The sequence below is a fragment of the Camellia sinensis genome, chromosome 1, assembly GCF_055761805.1.
Source record: "Camellia sinensis isolate YWXY chromosome 1, ASM5576180v1, whole genome shotgun sequence".
Taxonomy (NCBI): domain Eukaryota; kingdom Viridiplantae; phylum Streptophyta; class Magnoliopsida; order Ericales; family Theaceae; genus Camellia; species Camellia sinensis.
The window spans coordinates 171771605-171782688 of record NC_138961.1 but is presented as its reverse complement, the minus strand read 5'-3'; positions in this window follow the sequence as shown (position 1 = coordinate 171782688).

Genomic DNA, 11084 nt, shown 5'->3' with positions numbered 1-11084 from the left:
GTTTCTTTTTAGTCGAAAGACCCATTTGCAACTAATGGCTTGCTTGGTGGGAGGAAAAGGAACTAAAGACCAAGTGCCTTGTTTTTGCAAGGCTTGATATTCATTAAGCATGACAGCCTGCCAATTAGGAGAAGTAGATACTTCCTAAAAGGACTGAGGTTCAATAGGAGTAGCAAATGCCAACAAACAAGCAGTAGAAGAAAGTTTGGCATTGGATTTGATTAGCATGGAGTGAGAATTGGAAGAGGAAAGAGAAGAAAGATCTATAACAAAAGAAGAAATGGGAATGTGGGATAAAGGTTGTTGTACATGAGTATCAGTGAGTGTAGGTGGAGACATTACCACTGCTGCTGGTTCAGAACAAGGAAAAGAAATAGGTACTGCTGATGTTATTGCTGCAGGTGGAGACATCACCACTGTTGTTGGAGCAAGAGGAGGAGAGACATATGCTACTAGTACAGAACAAGGAGAAGAAGTAGATGTTGCTGGGGCAGAATAAGAAAACTAGAAGAAATTATGTAAAGTAGTCAGATGAGAAAAAGGAGAAGAAAACAGGATTATAAAGGATGAAGAAGAAGGTAAGAATTGAAAAGGAAAAGTAAGTTCATCAAAGAGAACATGTCTAGAGACATAGACCTTGTTGGTACTAGAATCAAGACACCTATAACCTTTAACAGAAGGTTGATATCCTATAAACACACATGGAATAGATATAGGTTGAAGTTTATGAGAGGTGTAGGGCTTGAGCCAATGATAACATCAGTAACCAAAAGTTCTTAAGAATTGACAATCAGGTTTTTGAAGAAACAAGACCTTAAAAGGAGTTTTGTTAGAAAGTTTGAGTATAGGAAAACGATTGATTAAAAACATAGAGGTAGCAAGAGCATCAAACCAATACATGAAAGGCAATGAAGATTGATACATAAGAGTGATGGTTGTCTTAATAAGATGCCTATGCTTTCTTTTTGCCACACCATTCTGGGCAGGTGTGTGAGCACAAGTCAATTGATGCTCAATGCCTTTTTGTTTGAGAAATTCCTAAAATGGAGTGCTAAGACATTCACCCCCATTGTCACTTCTTAACACTTGTACTTGGGTAGTGAACTGTGTTTAAACAAAGGACTTAAATTCCAGAAATTTAGTGAAAACCTCACTCTTATAATGAAGAGGAAAAATCCAAGTGAATTTGCTAAAGTCATCAATGAACAACACATAGTATTTATAGCTTGAACAAGAAGCTGAAAAGGGACCCAATATATTAGTGTGTATAAGAGCTAGAGGTTTATTAACAGTGGAATTTGATAAGCTAAAAGCTAGCCTATGACTTTTGGAAACACAACAATGGTCACATAGACTTGAGGTTTTATTAGTAGACAAATGACTATGAGTAAGAACATGGTGAAGCTTCCTAGAAGAAGGATGTCCAAGTCGGAGCAGCTTGAGTTGAACCAGAAGAAGAAGTCTTTGTAAAACAAGACAAGCAGACTGGAGAAGAAGTTGTAGAAGAAGAAGATGCAAGAGGATAAAGACCATGAGAATAGGAACCTCTATACAACTCCTTCCGAGTAGTCTTGTCCTGAATAACAAAAGAATTTACATCAAAAGTAATGGTACAATGATTGTCTAAGGCTAATTGATGAATTGAAAACAAGTTTGAAGAAATAAAAGGAACATGAAGCATGTTGGTGAGATGAAATGGAAACTTAGGAGTTGGAAGTAAACCATTACCAGTAGGTGAAATAGGTAAGGTAGAACCATCACCAATAGCCACTTGATCATAGCCTTGATAAGGTTGATATGTGGACAACTTATTCAGATCATTGGTCATATGACTAGTGGCTGCAGAGTCCAAGAACCAATTTGAAGTAGATGAGGAAGCAGATGATGGTGAAGTTATAGCTGGTGTTGTAGCCATATAGGCTTTGGATGGCTATGAAGGACTGGGATGACTCTGATAAGATGAGTCCAATCTGAACCAACAATCTAGGGCAGAATGATTTCCCTTTTCACAGATCTGACAGATCACAGAACTTGAATTGTGACCTAACCTACCACCTCTTTGATCCTTAGAATATTGATCCCTTGGATATTGATGACCTCCCCTGGTGGGAAAGGAACTCGGTTGAGAACCAGGATGAGAAAAAGGACCTCTAGAGCCTCCTTTATCTCCAGTGGAGTAACCTCTGCCTCGAGAACCTCTATAGCCTCCTTTATATCCTCTAGTAGCAAAATATGCAAATGGAATTTTTGTAGCTTGAGTGTGTTTGGGAGAAGACTCAACATGGATTGACTCAGAACAAAGAAGAGCAGACAACTCTTCCAGAGAAATAAGGGAAGATCTGGCCCTAATTGTGGTTTTAAAAGCATTGTATTCATTTGGTAACCATTGAGGATTAACAATATTAGATCCTCTTCATCCATAGGTGATGAAGCTAAAGAAAGCTGAACTGAAATAGCTTTGAATTGACTCAAAAAATCTTCCATTGTCAAGCCTTTCTTAGTATTCGACTAAGTTCTTTAACTAATGAATGTGAGATCTAGAAAGAAATGTGAATCTTTCGGCAAGAACATTCCAGACCTCAGAGCTAGATTGACAATGAATCACAAATGTGTAAACATGTGATGATAATGTGGTTGCTATACAACTCAAAAGATGAGCATCAACAGTGATCCACTGTGTATATGCAGGATTCAGAACTTCTTGACTGTTGGAATAATGAACAACTGAGGGAAGACATACCTCTGATCCATCGATGTATCCAAGAAGCTTCGTAGCTTTCAGAATATTGTGCAATTGACTCTTCCAAACAATGTAGTTTGTTGAATCAAGCTTGGTTGTTACAAGAACATTGACATTGGAGATCAGCAATGTCAGATTTGAAGGTAAAGCAAGTAAAAAAGATGAAGAACTGGAAGTTGTTCGATTAACTTTTTGAGTCGCCATTAGAGGAGCTTTGCTCGTAAGAGCTTTAGGGCTCTGATACCATAAAGAAACAAAGCTTTATTTCATTCATTGAGTAATACAGAGGTTCACATTTAGTACATACATGTGATGCAATGATACAACCATAACCACTCATTGCCTAACCTAACCATACTTAACTAACTATAGTTCTAACAAACTAATAACTTGATCTGCTTCATGGAGTTGGAGTTGGAGCTGGAGCTCTTTGCGACTAGAGCTACTATGTTGGTGACTAAGGCTACCTTGGTTGATGCTGCAGCCTTGACTATGTTGCTGCTCTGTGTTACAGCCTTGACTGTGCTGCTACTCTGTAGCCAAGCATGGTTGTGGCTCAGATATCTTATCACATCTTGTACTTATTTGCACACTAAAATATATAAGAATTTTTTAGATTAATTTTTTATTTTTAAAAGTGAAAATCTATTATAAAAATTTGTAGTATTTACACACACGTCCTAATTTATAAATACTTCGTTAAGTCATAATTAAGTTTTTTTGTACCTTAAAGTCCCATTAAAATTTTAATAGTCAGAATTGCCTTTCAAACAATAATTGTTCATCATTGATGATTATTTATAAATGAACATAATGATTTGATATTGATTTTTATTTTCAAAACTTTAAAATATTAACTTTCAAATTGAAAAAGTTTAAAATATATACATACGCGCGCACGCGTGCGCAAACAAAAATACAAATTTTGAAAAAATTGAAAAAACTGAATTATTGTTGTGCAAAACTAAAAAACATTTATCTATAAAAGAGAATGATGATGGAACATTGATATGTAGAATTGAAAAATAAATAAATAAAACTTTTAAAATGAAAAAATTGATGATATTCTCAATTTTAAAACTGGAAAAAACTGATAATATTATCAGTTTTATTGGATAGTTGAATTAAACCAATAAGTAAAAGGGCGAAAACGTTTAATCTCATGCTCTATTTTTTTTTCCCCATCAGTTAGTGAAACAATTATCTGAAACATTATGTTATTTAGGTAGGCAATCCAAGAGGGGGGGGGGGTGAATTGGGTAATTTAAAATTTTGGTCCAAGAATAAATTAACAAAGACTAAGTGATTAAAAAGATGATAATAAATGAATGCACAGAAAATGAAAGAAAAGGAAATAAGAGCTTGACACAAGGATTTATAGTGGTTCGGCTCACCGGCCTACGTCCACTCCTTAAGACATCTTCTTGAGAATTTCTTCACTATGAATAGATGCACCACCAAGCTTCACCTAGCTTGTGGATTTTATAAGGACTTACTTCAATCTGTTGAGGACCTCTTAACTAAATGTCTCACCTTACAGGTGTGTCACTCAGAAAATAAAGAGCAAGAATAAGAGGTACAACTATCCTCTTTTACAAATATTCTCTCACAAGAGATGGATATCAAAATGTAAGCTCTCAAATAATTTAAGTCTCATTCAAATATGGAAATGGAAGTAAAAATGGAGTATAATAAAAGCTCTTGATTGCTCTTGAATGCACTAGGCTTGTTGTGTTCAAGGAGTGAGTTGAATGAACAGGAAGAGCTTCATCTTTATAGCATTAATGGCTTCACCATTGGAAAGAAAAAGGTTTTGAAATTTCTAGCAGTTGAAGAAGATCAAGCATGATATATTCCAGCTGTTGTTTGATCAAAGTATGGTGAGTTGTAGACTGTGGGCAGGTCTTGGGAAAGGAATGATCATTAAATGCACATGCTTTTTATTTAATGCTCTTCTTCATAGGTCAACTTCTTGGTGGGGATATGGTTCTAGAAGACCTGTTCAGAGGTCAAAAAAGATGACATATTATGCATAGAACTCTGAAAAAGTGACTGAGAAACGATTTGTAGCAGTTTGGATCTGATTTGGCAGGTTGAATTTTTAAACCCAGTTATTACAGGTGTCGACCCCTGCAGATTTGGGTGTCGGCCCTTGTTGCTGAATTGAATTATAAAATTTGGTGTCGAGCCTTGCCATCTTGGTGGTGACCCTTAGAGCTGTTTTAAGTATAGATAGAGTTTTGCAACCAAGTTTTGATGCTCATGTTTTGAAGCCCAAAAATCATTAAAAATGATACTTTATGGTCATATGACTTCTAGAATTTATGAAGCACAATTTTTTTTTATATATTTTTATTTTGAAAACTTTAAATAACAAAATAAGTTCAAAATATTTGTTCATAAACAAAATCAATAGAAATTTAGAATTGAATAACCTTGGAGCTAACAGTCTCCCCCCTTTTGATGATGACAAATATTTAAAGTTCTCAAAGAATGAGTAAAACATTAAGAAGAGTTGTTTTAAGGAATTTTTGTAAGATAAGGGATTTGAAACATGAGATCAAAAACTCCCCCTATAAAATGGGCTTTATGACCAAATCAAAGAAGATGAGAAATCATGACAATAGATTAAGCTCCCCCTATTAACATGTACTGAAGCAATTGTTAGTGAAATCAATTTCTACAATTTATTTTCATTGATTGAAATCACAAGCATTTAACATAGATTCCATAATGCTTAAAATATAGATATTCACAGCGCATCACAAGCATTCATAATCAGTCGCAATTAATAACGGAGTGTTTTCATACCATAATATATATGTGTTTTCAAAATACCAAGAACTTCAGTTTCTCAAATGTTTGTGTGTCCAAAAGTAAATGTTTCTAAGCATCCACATATAATAATTGTTCATATATCAAGAACTTCAGTTTCTCAAATGTTTGTGTGTCCAAAAGTAAATGTTTCTAAGCATTCACATCTAATAATTGTTCCTAAGCATCCACATCTAATCTTTCTAAGCATCTAAGCATCCACATCTAATAAGTAACCAAGTACAAGTAAGACAACTTAAGGAAAAAATAGCTATAGCAACTACAACTTTCTCCCCGCTTTGTCATCAACAAAAAGAGGCAGCGGCTAGCGAAAAGGTGGAGGAGAACACGGCCAGTGAGGAGCAACTTCGCCCCAGCCTTGAGCAAACCACAACCTAAATTTCCAAATCTATTTCCCCAAATCATCATCCCATCGCTGTTGAAAGATTCGATGAGATTCTTCATCGGAGGCCTTGATCCCGTAAATGGCGACCACCATACTTTCAACACTTTCTTTAGCAGCTGCGATGACTTGGTCTTGTTACAGTTTCATGCGATCAATATCATGCTGCATTTCAGTTTGCTGAGAAACAAGTTGTAGAACCAAGGCGTTCAACTCATCTATTTTTTTTTTTCCAGGGTAGAGGAGGATGATGCAAGAATAGAGTGAAAAGATGATGAAATGTTAGTGGTAGGGATGGGGTGGGAATCTAGGTTGAGGTTGTTAAGCCTAGAATTAATTGAAGCAATTCCATCCATCAGGGGACCCTAAACCATAAAGTCAAGATGCTTGATTTTTTGAGAGAGAGAAGAGATGTCAGAAAAAAGGTGGTGGAGAAGAGGGACCAGGGGTGGAGAAGGGAAGTGGAGGATTGTGAAGAGAAGACCTAGGGGTAGAGAAACCAGGGGAAGATAGGGGTTTTTTTTGGTCTTGGTCCAAATGCGGTTAACAAGTGAATATCTCATGTTATGAAGAGTTTCAGCCCCATAACATGAGGGGTCTCTAGGGACTTTTTCTTCTCCCCTCAAATCAATCTTAAAATGATTGAAGATTTTAGTGAAGCCCATTCCATAGGGAAGAGCTTGATTGTTCTGTTTGTGGGCATTTTTGATACAATGGATAACCAAAAAACCAAAATCAGTGGGGAAACCAGTGTTAAGGCCCAAATGAGATAAATATGGCCGTATGTGACGGCATCAAAACGGCCAGAACGAGGAATGATGTTTTGAGTGATGATATGATGTAACAGTCTGAGTTCTAGGGAGAGATCTTTCCTAGAGACTGTGACTAGGTGACCTAAATCTGGGTTGTTTGTGAGGAGACTGAGACCAGTGAGATGGGGGTATTGAGGTGGTTTGAGAGTTACAAATGGATTTACCCGATATCCATCATTGGAGATTTTTAAAATAGAGTGAATAATAGAGGATGTCAAAGTGAAAGGGACACCTTTTACAAAACAGTCAAGGGTATGTGGAGAGGTGTCCTTATCACAAGATAGATTTGAAAAAAAACTCTTTGATTAGTGCAGGGTAAATAGCATGGTCGAATTTCAAAAGGGATTACCATTTTTGATTATCGAACCATGTTTTTACAGGTAAAGAATGTTTTTCAAAAAAAACGAGATCAATCGTATGACCATAAATTACCTTTCGAAGATTAAAGTCGTTGTTGAAGACATATTGACATTCTGGGTTCATGAATCGAAGAATGGGAGGAGAAGCAGCGATAGTGGTGGAAGTGGAGGAGGTTCGTGGTCGCTTTCGTGTTGCAATAGGTGGAGGGGCTTGAGATTCCATAGAAAAGAAGGATAGAGATTGAGAGAGAGATGGAAGATGATCGGAATGTGGATCATCGGATAGAGTTGCCTGAACAAGAAAAAGGGGCTAGGGCTAGAATTTAGGAGGTGTCATGAGAGAGAAAGGAAAGGTCGCGGGGTATAAGTACCCTTGAAAGGGTGTCGACCCTTACGAAGAGAAGGGTCGGCCCTTCGAATATGAGCAGATCGTGCGGCAAACATTTTACTCAAAAGGTAGGTGTCGACCCTTAAGGGAAGGGAGTCAACATTAAAAAGTAGTGTCCATAGATTCATCAAGTGTCGACACCTTCGAAGAGAGGTGTCGACCCTAAGCAACAAAAAGGCACAAGCTTAGTTCACAAGGTGTCGACCTTATAGAGTAGGGGGTCGACCCTTAGGGTCTTAGAAGGCAAAAACTAGTATTTTTCACATCAAATTTCTCAAATAAGCATAATAACACATAGTTTAACATCATATGGGAATATTTAACATACCAAGCTCAGTCCGTATAAAGTAGAAATGTTCCTCAATGAGAGGCTTTGTAAAGATATCAGCTAATTGTTGACTTGTAGGTACAAATTCGAGTTCAATGTCACATTTAAGTACATGATCTCGTAAAAGTGATGCCTTATTTCAATGTGTTTAGTGCGTGAGTGTTGTATGGGATTTTTTGAAAGATTAATGGCACTAGTGTTATCACATTTAATAGGTATGTGATCAAAGTGAAGTCCAAAATCAAGAAGTTGTTTCATCCAAAGTATTTGAGCACAACAACTAGCTGCGGCAATATATTCCGCTTCAGCTGTAGATAAAGCCACAGATTTTTTTTTTTACAAAACCAAGATGTGAGTGCATTTCCAAGAAAATGATAAGTGCCACTGGTGCTTTTATGGTCAAATCTACATCTTGCAAAGTCGGCATCCGAATAACCATAAAGATCAAAACCATTTGTTTTAGGGTACCAAAGTCCTAAAAGTGGAGTGCCAACGAGATATCTAAAAATGCATTTTACTATGATGACGTGTGATTCTTTTGGAGATGATTGAAAACGAGCACACATGCAAACACTAATCATGATATCGGGTCTACTAGCCATTAGATAGAGTAAGGAACCGATCATACCTCAATATTTCTTTTCGTCTACCGGTTTACCTTGCTCATTTTTGTCGATTTTAATCGAAGTGCTCATAGGAATTGCTGCAGGTTTGGACAAATCCATTTCAAATCTTTTGAGGAGATCTTTGACATATTTGGCTTAAGATAGATGAATGCCATCTTGGGTTTGTTTTATTTGCAATCCGAGAAAGTACACTAATTCTCCCATCATACTCATTTCAAATTCGTTCAGCATATCCTTAGCAAATTCCTCGCACAAAGATTCATTAGTAGTTCTGAATATAATATCATCAACATAAATTTGAACAATAAGCATATCTTCATTTTTAGTTTTTATGAAAAGAGTGGTATCGATTTTCCCATGAGAAAAACCTTTTTCAATAAGAAAATTGCTCAAGCGTTCATACCATGCTCTAGGGGCTTGTTTCAAACCATACAAGGCTTTTGAAAGTTTATAAACGTGGTCCGGGTGTTTGTGGTTTTCAAAACCGGGAGGTTGCTCAACATACATTTTCTACGAAATATATCCATTTAAAAAGGCACTTTTCACATCCATTTGAAAGAGTTTAAAATTTTTAAAACAAGCAAATGCAAGCAACATATGAATAGCTTCAAGGTGTGCAACGGGCGCAAATGTCTCATCAAAATCAATGCCCTCTTCTTGGTTATAACCTTGGGCTACAAGTCTGGCTTTGTTTCGGATAACAACCCCGGATTCATCCATTTTATTTCGAAAAACCCATTTAGTTCCAATAACGGAATGATCCATAGGACGAGGAGTCAAAAACTAAACTTCATTTCTTTTAAACTGATTTAGCTCTTCTTGCATAGCAAAAATCCAGTTTTCATTGTGTTCAGCCTCAGAAAAGGTTTTTGGCTCAATTTGAGAAACAAAAACTAAATTTCCACAAACATTATGAATAGAAGAACGAGTTCTTACTCCTTGTGTGGCATCTGAGCGTACTTCCATTCTTTGGGTAGGTCATTTTCTTTTGTTGGATAGGTATACTCTTTTTGAATATCTTCTATAAAGACTTCAATATTGGATTCCGATGCAAGAGGTTCATCATTTTTCGATAAGTAAATGCCTTCAATACTTGGATTAAAATCTGCAACATCATCACTAGCCGTATTCTTGGAAGCAAAGGAGTTAGATTCATCAAAAGCAACGTGTATAGATTCTTCAACAAGTAAGGTTCTTTTATTAATGACACGATAAGCTTTACTGGAATTTGCATATCCAAGAAATACGGCTTCATCAGATTTTGCATCAAACTTCCCAAGATTTTCTTTATTATTATTAAGTACAAAACATTTACATCCAAATGCACGAAAATGACCAATGTTGGGTCTTCTACCTTTCCATAATTCATATGGTGTTTTCTTAAGGATGGGTCTAATCATGGCACGTTTAATAACATAACAAGCTGTATTTACGGCTTCCGCCCAAAAATATCTTGGCAAATTATTTTCACAAAGCATAGTCTGAGTCATTTCCTCAAGAACTCTATGTTTTCTTTCTACTACACCATTTTGTTGAGGAGTTCGGGGAGCTGAAAAATTATGATCAATACCATGCTCATTACAAAATAAAATAAACTCACCATTATCAAATTCTCTACTATGATCACTTCTAATGCTACAAATAGTAAGACTTTTTGAATATGTTTACAAAGAGCAGTAAATGCAGAAAAAGTGTCACTTTTGTGTTCTAAGAAAATCACCCAAGTGAATCTAGTAAAGTCATCCACACAAACAAGACAATAAGATTTACCACCAAGACTTAAAGTTCTAGAAGGTCCGAACAAGTCAATATGCAACAAGTGAAGAGGTCTAGAAGTGGAAATAATATTTTTAGATTTGAAAGAAACTCTTGTTTATTTTTCTTGTTGACAAGCATCACAAAGTTTATCTTTTTCAAAATCAATTTTTGGTAAGCCTACAACTAAATCAAGTTTTGAGAGTTTTGAAAGCAAATCCATATAAGCATGTCCTAGCCTCCTATGCCATAGCCAACCGGATTCATTCATAGCTGATAAGCACTTAACATCATGATTAAGAGATAAACTATGTAAATCAAATATATATACATTTTCATGCCTGTAACCAACAAAAAGCACTTTATTTTCAACAGAATTTTTAATGGTGCAGTGGGATTTTTCAAAAGTGACATGATTGCCTTTATCACATATTTGACTAATACTAAGCAATTTATGTTTCAATCCTTCAACACGCAACACATTTTCGATGATGGGTGAAGAAGTTTTACCAATACTACCTTCGCCGATGATTTTTCCCTTACTATTGTCTCCGAAGGTCACGTGTCCTCCTTCTTTGGATTTAAGGGTTGAGAACATTGCTCTATCTCTGGTCATGTGCCTTGAGCATGCACTATCAAGGTACCACCGGTTGTTGCTAGATTTTGACCTAAAGCAAACCTGCAAAAATCAGATTTTTGTTGACCTTTTGGTACCTATTCTTTCTTGGGTCCATGAGAGTTAGGAGCTGAAGTGTTTTTGGAAACCCAATTCTTTTTCATTCTATCAAATGAATTTCTCTTAGTAGAACAAAAAGGAGAGATGTGACCTTTTCTTTCACAATAATGGCATGTGAGATGA